Genomic DNA, 12,808 nt, shown 5'->3' with positions numbered 1-12,808 from the left:
CTGCATGGTGGCCATTCTGACAGTCTGGAAAGTGTAGCCTCCTGTAGAAGGAAGCTCAGAAACAGATACTTTAAGGGTGGGAAGGGAAAGACAAGAATTTAAGCTATAATAACAGGTTGACTAAGTATGCATATTCGACAGGTTACAGGAGGAACTATGACTATTCATGAAGGTTGTCCTGACAGAGGCATATTGAACAAACATGCATGTTACGTATGACCCATGTTTAATTTGGGGTGGAGACTTAACATTAAACTGTATTACAATTAGGCCCTATATGTCAAAAGATCTTTTTAGGACACAAAGTTATTCAAGTGCACAACCTCTGTAAACCAGCCAGAACCAGTCCATGGTTAGTGGTTTTTTATCAAAAGAAAGTTGCTGAAATCAGTCTCTTGTCCAATCAAAGCTGTAGTTATGGCCTGTGGAACAGAAGGTGTGGGTCAGTGTCTGGTAGTGAAGCTGTACTTGTTTTAACATTGCTTATTTTGAGGCTAGTGCTTGTTTAGCTGCTAGAGAAAAAGAAAAACCTTGTGGCAGTTAGAACATAGTTTATTCTTTAAGTGTAGCGGGGTGCATGATTTAATCCTTGCCTGGCATGGCTTTTGGTCCTATTTATATTATAATTTGGCATCTTATTGCCACAAAGTCTGTTCTGTCAGTCTTATGAACTGTTTTAACATTAATTTTGATCATTTGTTTCTAAACCCTAAAATGGAGGGAATATAATGGAGACATGTCTGACCCATCCCATCATGGTTAGGAACTCAATTTTTAAGGTTTCTCTGGGGTCTCCTTGTCCTAGAGAGGGTCTACTCAGTGGTTGGGGGTTTAGGATTTTATGTTTATTAATAGTATACCTTATGTGACAATTTCCAAGTTAAATGTTATCTTGGAAATAGTTTTGAGACTTATACAAATGTGTATATATACATATATATATATATATATATAATTTAAAAGGTTAATAGCTTTTAGGATATTATGTAAACAGAAGAAAGACCACAATATATAATGAAAACTATTTTATAGTGCTATAGAATGGTAGTTTTAGGAAAAAAATTGAGTTAATCCATTTTCAAGATAGAAATAATATTTTAGATGATCTTTGGTTTAGGCAGTTAAACTGGATTTGTTAAAGTAATCATCTTTTTCCTAATTCCATTTCCATTTAAAAAAATCATAAATGATATATATTCTTTCTGTCTGCTTGCTTCTCTTTCTTTTTATATACCCACTAAGCAAGTCAATCAGAAATCAATTCCTCTAATTTCTTTTGTAACATTTCTTGAATCTTTCTCTTACTGTTTTGTTTTCTTTTGCCACCAATCAAACCTAGGCCTTAGTCTTCATGCTTAGATTATTGCTTTGTTCTCTGAAATAGTTTCTCTCCCACCAATATTGTTCTCATATAGATTATATGGGACCAGATTAATCTTCCAGATGTATAGTTTTCATTAAGTCTTCCTTTGAAAAAGCAAACACTACTTTATATTCATTTCTAATAGCAATTTGTACCTTTATGGTAAAGACCTGCTTTCCTATTTGTAGTGTGCATGGTACTCCATCATTTTCCTCCATTCTACATTCCAACCACATCTCACTTTAGTCCTTTCCCGGATCCTATGCTAGAATGGTTTAACAGTCATAACATTCCATCTCATATTCCACTCTCCATTTCTACTCCTCCAATTTGTATTGGTTTCATTTTAATTCTATAACATCAAAATTTAATGAGATTATCCTGCAATGCTTTTGTCAACCTCTGAACTCCCACAGCACTAATATTTATATAACTTTATGGTGATTTGGGATCACATGTGTTTGTATGTATATATATTTTCATTCGTGTATTTATATTAATATATGTACACATGCATATACATTTATATATATATACCTCTGTCCCCATCTCTGTCTGTCTCTCTCTCTCTCTGACACACACACACCTGGATACCTGGGCTTGAGGTTAGGCTTCCTGGTATTGTATTCTAGTCTTGTTGTTCATAGGCCATTTTATCTTGGATGAATTACCTAACCTTGTGGAACTTCATTTTTTTTTCATCTATAAAATGGGACAACAGAAAGTGCCCATGTGCATTAGTTTCCTAGGGCTGCCATAACAAGATACCAAAACCTTGGTGGCTTAAAACAACATAAGTTTATTGCCTCACAGTCCTGGGTAGTAGAAGTCAGAAATCAAGATGTCAGCAGGACCATGCTCCCTCTGAAGGCTGAATGGGAGGATCCTTCCTTCCCCCTTCTAGCTCCTGGTGCTTTCTGGAAATCCTTAGTGTTTTTTGGCTTGTAGAGATATATCATTGCAGTCTATGCCTCCACCTTCACATGGCATTGTCCCTGGGTGTCACTATGTTTCTCTGTAAGGAAACTAGTTTTAGGATTAGGGCTCATCCTAATCCAGAGTGACCTCATCTTCATTAATTACATCTGCAAAGACCATATTTCTAAATACAGTTATTCACATGCTGAGGTTCAAGGTGGACATGAATTTTGGGGGAACATTATTAAACCCAGTACTCTACCTCAGAGTTGTTTAAGGATTTGATGAGATACTTCATGTAAAGTACTTAATGAAGTGCTTTGCTACATCGTATTTTCAAATGTTAGGTATTGATATCATTATTACTACTCCTATTAATATTTGTTAAATTTCCTTGATCTTTTCAAGGGAACTTATATGTGAAATTTGAGAGTTTAGCCATTTGGTCCAGCTTATACAAGATGTTTTTAAATTGGAAGCTCAAATATTTTACAAAGAGAAAGTCATCATCTAGAAAAGCCAATAGTTACCAAGATTTTGGGAACTTCTCTTTTGTCATGAGATAGTTACATGTCAAAAATTACTTGCAGAGAGTCTTTCAGAATTCTCTTGCTTGATTTCATTTTATTTTTACTTTAAAATTATTTTTAATTTTTATAGCTACAAAATAATTGATAACTAATTTAACTCTATTAGAAGCTCTTGACTGAGCACACATAAAAATATAAGCTATAGAAAAGAGGAAAAATATGGAAGGCTGACTGGGATACTTTTAGTATGAGTGAGACTAGAAAACAGGTTAAGGAAAAGGATAAGGATACCAGTGAAGGAAGATGATGTACTGTTCAGAGATGTGAGTAAGCTTAATTATCCAAATTTCTGTTATGCTTTGCCCTTCCTTAGCAAGGAGGACAATTTTTAAAATGACAAGTATAGAATATGTAAACATAATTAAGAAAAAAATGAAAGCTCAAGATGAATAACTGTAGGTACCTTGATCTTTTGAATAAAGTAACTTTTTCAGAACCAAATAAACACTTTTGAGAAGGGAAGTTTAATGAAGGTGCAGAGGTAGGAAAACAGTCATTTGCTAATTTTAAAGAATTTTACAAAATTTGGGAGACATGCTAGGGAAAAAAGGCCTTGTAGAATTCCTGGCATAATAAATCATATTTACTGTACTATTTTTAAATGGCATGAAAGTGGTCTTACAAAGTTGATACTACTTCCAACTAAATTTTGGAAAAGATTACAAACTAACCATGGAATTCACTAAGAAGAACAGGTCTTAAGTCATTTCCTTTCATAATAATGGTATAGAACTGGAATAATCTAGTTTTGGATATCAGTGGAGCATTTGACAAAATTTCTTATGTTCTCAAATAACAAATATAATAATGTGGAAATGACAATATCATATTTTGGTAAATTTTAACTGGCAGCACAACTCTAATCAATGACTTTTAAATGCAAATAAAGGTTAGGAAAACATAATAAGCAAGAAGGTGAACTCAACTCTCAGAATTATCATGATGTGGGCTTCTGGCCAATATGGCATCATGAGTTAATGCTGTAATGCAACCTTTGTTCCAAACACATGGATAAACTGTGAGAAGATAATAATAAAATGCATTACTGGACTAAAAAACAAAACAGAGCAAAAACATTAACAAAAGAAAAAGAATCTCCATTGATCTGAGATGGAAGAGGAATAGAAGATGGTGAACGTAGCTGGACCCACACACCTGCTGGCCTTGGACCCCATGCAGAAAGTTTTGACTTTATTTGGTTCTTGGAGGAAGAAAGGGGACTAAAAGTACACCATGGCACATGAGACCCTGAAGAAGACTCCTTGCTTGAATCCAGGGACTGTGGATAAGCCTTTTGAAAGAAATTTTTGAGAAAAAAAACAAACAAAACACTGCCACTACATGGGGCATTGAATGTGTCTTAGTTCAGGCTGCTATACCAAAATACCCAAGACTGGGTGGCTTATAAACAACAGAAATTCATTAATATTTCTCACAGTTTTAGAAGCTGGAAGTCTGAGATCAGAGCGCCAATGTGGTTGGATTCTCATGAGGGCTGCCTTCTGGGTTGAAGACTGTGCAACGGAAACAGAAACACTGTTTTTCCATGTGTCTTCACATGGAAGAAAGAGAAAGAGAGCTCTTTCGGGATCCCATTTTTAAGGGCAGTAATCCCATTCGTGAGGGCTCCACCCTCATCACCTAATCACCCTCCAAAGGCCCTACCTCCTAATACCATCACATTGGGAGTTAGAACTTCAACAAATAAATTTTGGGGAGCACAGACGTTCAATCCATAACAGAATTTAACAAGCAGCTTAAGTTGAGAAACAGAAGGTCCCACACAGTCTCCCAACCAGGACAAACGTTTTCCCTGGCTCACTAACTGGATGTGCAATTTTATCAATGTCATAATGGGAAGTAGCCCCAAAATTCTGTTAGAAGAGCTGCAGGTCCTGAGGATTTAGAAAGTAAATTCACATTCTCTCAATGTGGAGAGGGGAACACAGAGAAAGATGGAAAGAGAAAATAACATCAGAAAACAAAAACTTAAATAGTCAAAAGGAGTTTGAAAGCAAAATTGTAAAACATGTGAATAAATGTAATGTTCTTATAGACAACCATCAGCACTCAGAAGATGAAGCTATTCCCAAAGTAACTATTCTTATAGAGTAGTAGCACAATGGATTTAAAGTAAGTTTATCATTTACCACATGTACTCACCATCAAATTGGTACTAACTGATCAACACTAAGGTGTTCACATGGCAGTAATACTCACTGGGTGCCAGTCAGGTGGGGGGATGGGGGGTAAACCTACAACTAATGAAAGTGGAGCACACTGTATGGGGGAAGGACATGCTTGTAGCCCTGGCTTCGGTGAGGCTAATATATTACATGTAACCAAAACGTTTGTACTCTCATAATACCCTGAATTAAAAAAATAAAAAAAATAAAGTAAGTTTATCTAGAATATTCTAAGACAATTTTTATTAAAAAGCATGATGCTATAAAAATATAAGCAGAAATGAAACAAAGACAGGTGCTTAAGGTAAAAGAGAGCATTAGAAAATATAAAATATAGCATTTGAAATATTTAAAAATATAACAAATTTGATAAACTCTAATAAATATATAACTTGACAGTTCATTGTGAAACTATAGAAAGTCAATAACAAGGAGAAACTCTTAAAAGAATCCAGAAAAGACAAAGTGTAGGTTTCCTTCAAGGAAATGCCACTTAGAGGGACAGCTGATTTCTTCTCAACACCAGTAGATACTAGAAAACAAAACAAAACAAAACAAAAAAACAGAGTAGTGGCTTCAAAGTGCTGCAATAAAATGATGTTAAGCCTAGAATTTTATTTTCAGCTGTATTATTATTTGGGAATTATTTTCAGACTTATAACAATTGACAGTTTAAATTTTATTAAACCTACTTTAGGAGGAGAAATATTGTTAGCACAGAAATTAATAACATGTATAAAATGTATATTGACTATAAAATAACCTTTTTAATATGAATATAAAATATTGGACAAGAATTAAAAGGGGCAAGAGAATAATTTTCAATGCGTAGTTACACTGTTCTTGTATCTGTTGCATATTTGGGATAAAGTGGAAATTTAGAATAACCTTTGCTTTGTTATGACAATTTATAGTTAGGTATGTATAAAGTGCTAAAAACTTAAAATAGGGTGGTTACTACTGAAAAAAAATAACAAATTCTGGGGAGAATATAGAGAAATTGAAACTCTTGGGCACTGTTAGTGGGAATGTAAAATGGTGCAACTACTATGGAGAACAGTATGGCAGTTCCTCAAAAATTTAAAAATAGAACTACCATATAATACAGCCATTCCACTTCTGGGCATATACCTCAAAGAATTGAAAGCAGAGTATCAAGGTATTTGTATACTATTTATAGATAAATTCATAGTGGTATTATTTGCAATAGCTAAAAGATGGAAGCTACCTAAATGTCCATTGCCAGATACATGGATACACAAAATGTGGGATATACATACAATGAAATATTTTTCAGCCTTAAAAAGGAAGGAAATTCTGACACATGCTACAACTTGGACCAACCAACCTTGAGGACGTTATACAGAGTGAAATAAGCCAATCACAAAAAGACAAATATTATATGATTTAATTTATATGGGGTGCCTACAGTAGATAAATTCATAGAGGCACAAAGTAGAATGATGGTTGCCAAAGCCTGGGGTGAGGGGAAATGGGAAGCTATTGTTTAATAGATATGGAGTTTCAGTTTTGCAAAATGAAAAAAATTCTGGTGATGAATGGCAGTGATGGTTGCACAACAATATGAATGTACTGAACTGTATACCTAAAAATAGTTGAAGATGATAAATTTTATGTTGAATGCATTTTACCATAATAAAAATTAGAAAAATATAATTACTAAAAGACTAGATGTATAATCTTTGGCATCCTCCCAACAAAGGGAAAATATAATACTTAATCAATTTCAATAGAGAAAATAAGGGAAAATAAAAGAAGCCAAGAGAAAGGTTAATAAACAAGATAAATTAGAATGGTAGAAGTCAGTGAGGTAAATATCAACACATTAAAATACACAGATTATCAGATATGATTTTAAAATATCCTACCATAGAATATTAACAAAAGAAAATCCTAAAACAAAACCACACGGAAAGTTTGAACATAAAGGAATGGATATATTGGGAAGTTAGAAATTAAAAGGTAGCTGTTGTTTCAAGCTTAATACAAGACAAAATAAAATTCAAGGCAAAAAATTATGTATAAAAATAAATAGGGATACTATATCTTAATAAAAAATTAACCACCAAGACTATAAAACAGTTGTTTTTCAACAATTATTTAATATCTGCTAGGTACTGGGCACATTCTCTTTTTTATTTCACAATATTATGGGGGTAAAAATGTTTTTGTTACATGGATATCTTGTATAATGCTTAAGTTGAGGCTTTTAGGGTGCCTATCACCATGTTCATTGTACCTGATAATAAGTTTTTACCCCTCGACCCTTTCCCACCTTCCTTCTTGGTTTTATTTACATCTCCTTGTGCTTGTGTGTGCCCATCATTTAGTTCCTCACTATTAGTGAGTGCATATGGTGTTTTTTTTTCCATTTCTAAGAAACTTCACTTAGGATAATGGTCTCCAGTTCCTTCCAATTTGCTGAAAACGACATTATTTCATTCCTTTTTATGGCTGAGTAGTATTCCATGGGCAGTATGTGTGTATGTGTATAATATGTTTAATATGTTCTTTATCTACTCATTAATTAATAGGCATTTAGGTTGATTCCACATCTTTGCCATTGTGAATTGTGCTGTGATAAATATCCCAGTGCAGGTATCTTTTTGATAAAATGGTTTCTTTTCCTTTGAGCAGATACCCAGTAGTGGGATTGCTGGATTGAATAGTAAGTCTACATTTATTTCCTTGAGGAATCTCCATACTATTTCCATAGAGGTTGTACTAATTTGCAGTTCCACCAACAGGGTATAAGTGTTCATTTCTCTCTGCACCCACACCAGTAGATGCTGGGTACACTTTGAAAAATGGGGAGGAAAAATGAACAAAGAGTCAAGAATTCCTGTCCTCATGGACAGAAGCACAGGTAAATTTGAAAAATCCATAATCATAGTGGAAGATTTTATTATGCCCTTATGAAATGGAGAAAGAAACCATTAAAAAATCAGAAAACTTAAGAATGTTTGAACCACAAAACAAAACAAAACACAAGCTTAATCTAAAATATATTTAAAGTTCTATAACCCAAATGTACAGAATACATATTCTTTCCCAGTGCCAATAGAACAAAAAGCTAAAAACTAGAAATAAATCCAACAAAATATTCAAGATTTTTATTGAGAAAAATATGAAACGTTATTGAAGAAGCTTTTAAAATCTGATTAAGTAGAAAGATATAGAATTATCATGTATGGGATCACTTAATGTGAAAATTTTCACTTAATCTATAAATTTAATGCAATTTCTATCTAAACCTCAATAAGAATTTTGGTAGACGAACTAGTTCCAAAATGTACATTGAATAGCAAAAAGCCAAGTACAATTTAAGGCAATTTTGAAGGAGAGAAACATGATAAGAATTCTTCCCTACCAGACATCATGGCTAATTATAAAATATAGCAATTAAACAGTGTGAAAAAGTATGGTTTTATTTTAAGGATTAAATAGAATAATAGAACATAATAGAGAGTCCTGAAATAAACCATTCAAATGTGAAAATAAGACAAATGATGGAGGTGACATTATAAACCAACAGGGAAAGACTGGGGTATTTAATAAATGTTACTGGGAAAAAGCTCATCTTTGTGGATAAAAAATAACATAAGGTTTCTACCCTATATATATAAGGCTATATCCCAAGAAGATTAAAAACATAAATGTGAAAACCAGAATTTTAAAACTTTTAGAAGAAAATAAAGATGATTTTTATGACTCCACAGCAGGGAAAAAATGTTTAGACTAGATACAGTAAGCACAAACCATAAAAGATAATATTCAGAAATTCAACTACATTAGTACTAAAAATGTCTCAATGGCTATAAATAAAGTTATAGGGTAAGCCACACTTTGAGGAGGTTTGAATTATTTGTATCAGAATATATAAAGCAAAACTAAAAAAGGAAAAACAGAAACTCAAGAGAAAAAAGGCAAATTATATAAACAGGCAATTTATAGACAATGTTGAATTGCCAAGGACCATAAGCAAAGGCACTCAGCCTTGTGGGTAATTAGAAAAATGCAAATAAAACCACAATGAAATACAATTCTCACCAGATTGGTAAAAAGTATAAAGTCTTATGCTAAGTATTGTTAAGAAAGTAGAACAATAGGGACTTATATACACCACTGATAAGTCTGATAATTGATTCAATCTCTTCAGAGTGCTAATTGTTGGAGATGCCACTTTCCTATAGCCAAATAATTTTACATCTAGGTTTATACACTAGAGAAGCTCTCCCCCATGTTTCAGGTATACACATCTCATTGCAGTGTTTTGTTGTTATTCAGTGATTAAAATGAATTAACTAGAACTATACATATCAACCTAGACAAATTTCAGAAGTTGAGTAGAATAAAGCAAGTTGCAGAAAGTGAAAGAGTATGTGTGTGTGTGTATGTGTGTGTGTGTGTATACATACACATCCATTTGTATATGGAGAGAGAGAAATATAATTTATACAGAATTAAAAAGCTATTAAATATCACTGTTTATAGATATAAGCACATATACATATGAGCAAAACTAAAATGCAGAGAAGTGATTCAAAGTAAACTTAATATGGTGGTTAGTTTAGGGAGAGAGAAGGAGATAGGATTTGGGAAAGTCACAGAAGGTGATTCATCAGTGTTTGTGAAGTTTTTAGTGGTGGTTTTGCTCTGATTTGCTTTAATGTTTAAAGCAAACACAGAAAACAAGATTGTTAAAGTTTGTACATAAGTATTTTATTATTTTATGCTTTTCTGTATGTTTAAATTATTTCATAATAAAAATATATTGTAAATTTGTAACATTGACCTAAATAATGGGAAGCAAAGCAAAGTTACACACTAAATTCCCTAAGTAGACCCAAGAGACTGGCTGACGTAATAGTTTACGTGAAAAAAATCTCATGGTATTTAGCTAACTACAAATGTGTAGAAATCAAAGCTAAAATATTAATAAATGCAGTCAACTTAGTTAAAGGTAGATTTAGGGGTCAAAAAGAATGTACTTGTTTAAATTGAATAGGCTAATGGCAGAAAAGTGACCTCCTTGTTCTTGAAGGTGTTCAAACAGAGCTGATAGACCACAGTCAGTTTGGTGGAGGTAGGGTGGTATTTTGAATATAAGAATGAATAAGACGAGTACTACGTCTCTTTCAACAATTCTGATAAAAATGATCAAATATTCTCTTTGCTGATTAAACAGGCATTCCTTAAGGTGTTCTAAGGTCATCTCTATCCACATGAAGAGTCATCATTTTGTGACCATGCCAAAATTTCTATATTTTTATTTTAAGTGGCCTCAAATTTGGGTCAGGCTTTATAGCTACCAGAAACTATTCTTTCCTTTCTGAGCAGGTTTTTGGTTTAAAAAATGTCCAGTTGAATCATTACCATTTATTCAATAACATTTAACAAGTTTACTGAATGTCGTACTCTATATTAGTATTTTGCTACTCTCTAAGCTTTGTCTAAGTCATCTCCTTCAATTAGAATTAGTTTTTTAAAAGTCGGATGTATTCAGTTTATCTATTAATTATCTATTTATACTCTTTTCCAGTCATCGAAGTCAAGTTATTTGATTATATTTTAAAAATCAGCAGTATGAATATTATGACACTGTTTCATAGATAGAAGTATAAAACCTAAACTTGTTTGCATTGTAACCTGCAATTTATTTTCCTATATGTGTTAAAAATAGAGAAGCTGACCTTGGCCCCTATCTTTAGAGATTACTTGAAAGGAGTGTTCATCTTAAAGCAGGAAACAATGGCATGGTCTGCTAAGGTCATCCTAAAAATCTATTAAAAATTTATTAAGGATGAGTTAGTAGTAAGCAGATAGTAAATATAAGTATCCAAATAGAAAATAGAATATTGTGGTGCAGCAGGAAACATAGGTGTGTAGACAAGAAAAATCAATGGAAGTAATTCAAAAAGGTAATAAATCTCTCTTAAGGAATATTGTCATGTTATCTGAACCTGCAACTATAGCCTACATTAAACTTTTTATCTGATGAGTTAAAAGTTCCTCGTACTTTCATATCTAGTAACAAAGAGTTTTTTCTTCAGCTGAGTGGTAGGATGGAGAATTCTAAAAAAAATCATCTATTGAAGTCTTGTGTAATTATTCTGATACTATCTTTACTGCAGCAAAAACAAGAAACCATATGATTGCTTTCTAGCTTTTAGGAGCAGGGATATGATGATGTGACCCAACTGGTAATTTTTCCTTTAAGTTCCATAACTCAGAAGAAATGTCTCTTCTACAGCTTGTATCTCCAGATTATAGATGTATTATTAGATATGAGGTTGAAGTAGAGCCTGTTTGAATCAGAAAACATATAAAAATGGTGTTAAGGTAAGGTGATGGGGGTAGGATGGATATCATATATATTAACAAGTGAACTTTAAATGAAAAACAATTTTTGTCATGCCTGAGAATTTACTTCTTATACTCACAAGGTCCAAAAAAAAAGAGGCCTAGGTGTTTTGTTTGATGGCATTGGTGGGTGTTTTTTATTGTAGCCAGGAACTGAGGAAACAGTTTCAGAATTTGTATCTAAATGAGCAACTAGGACCTTCAGGAATGTGCTGTCTCGTGCCATTCAGACTATTTCTATAGTGTTTGTGTCTGTCAACTTTTTGGTACTTATCTTTGCCATGATGACTTACCACTCAGAGAGCTACTACAGTAAAGACTTTTTATTTTAGTCATTTTAAAATTTATTTTACAAAATGTGGTATTTAAAGAGAATTCATCAGTGCTCACTTTGGCAGCACATATACTAAAATTGGAACCATATAGAGAAGATTAGCATGGTCCCCATGCAAGGATGACACCTAAATTCATGAAGCATTCCATATTTTTTGAACCTGGAGGACATTATGTATGTTAAGTGAAATGAGCCAGACACAGAAAGACAAATACTGCATGTTCTCACTCATGTGGAATCTAAAAATGTTGATCTCATAGAAGCAGTGACTAGAACAGATTACTGAAGACTGTGGAGGGGGAGGTTCCTCAATCAGTACAAAGTTACAATTGAAAAGGAAAAATAGTTCTGGTGGCCTATTGCACAGTAAGGTGATTATAGTCAGCAATAAAGTAGTGTATATCCCAAAATAGGTATAAGAGAGGATATTGAATGTTCCTACCACAAAAAAAGCATAAATGTTTGTTGTGATGGATATGCTAATTAGTCTGATCATTACACATTGTATACACGTATTGAAACATCACATTGTATCCCATAAATATGTACAATTATTAATATTATGTGTTCATTAAAAATAATAAAAAAGAGAACTCACCACTGCAAAAACATACTTTGTGCCTAAAATTTCCATCTGGCTCCAAGGTGTGTCTAAATAACTTTGGCTCACAGAAACTTAGTGCTATGCTCCCCAACCCCAGGTGCAGACTGGCACTGGTCCAGGGCCTGCCAGGCACCCAGCGCACAGCAGGGGGAGCCACCGAAGCTCCGCCTCCACCCACAGCCCCTCCCCATCGTCTAGCTTTACTGCCCGAGCCCCGCCCCACCGTCAGAGGAGCGCGGGAACCTCACTGCCAACTGCGCATGCGAGAGGCCCAGGTTGCACGCTCCCCACGAGAACTCCGTGCCTGAAGATCCGAGGTGGAGCTGAGGTAGCGATTCAGCCCCCTAGTCCCCCAACCCTGGGCTATGCAAAAACTTATCTTCTATGAAACCGGTCCCTGATGTCAAAATGGTTGGGGACTGCTGACTT

At 33.9% G+C, this 12,808-nt stretch overlaps 1 non-coding gene across 1 annotated transcript; it reads left to right on the top strand.

Annotated features, from left to right (window-relative positions):
* Positions 1–11,823: 11,823 nt before the first annotated feature.
* Positions 11,824–11,930, top strand: LOC123637557. Its single transcript, XR_006734926.1, has one exon. It is a non-coding gene; the product is annotated as a U6 spliceosomal RNA (small nuclear RNA).
* The last annotated feature ends 878 nt before the right edge of the window (positions 11,931–12,808 follow it).

Source organism: Lemur catta, chromosome 4 (assembly GCF_020740605.2).
Source record: "Lemur catta isolate mLemCat1 chromosome 4, mLemCat1.pri, whole genome shotgun sequence".
Lineage (NCBI taxonomy): Eukaryota > Metazoa > Chordata > Mammalia > Primates > Lemuridae > Lemur > Lemur catta.
Note: the sequence above shows the minus strand (reverse complement) of the source record. Positions and strands in the feature narration are given on the sequence as shown.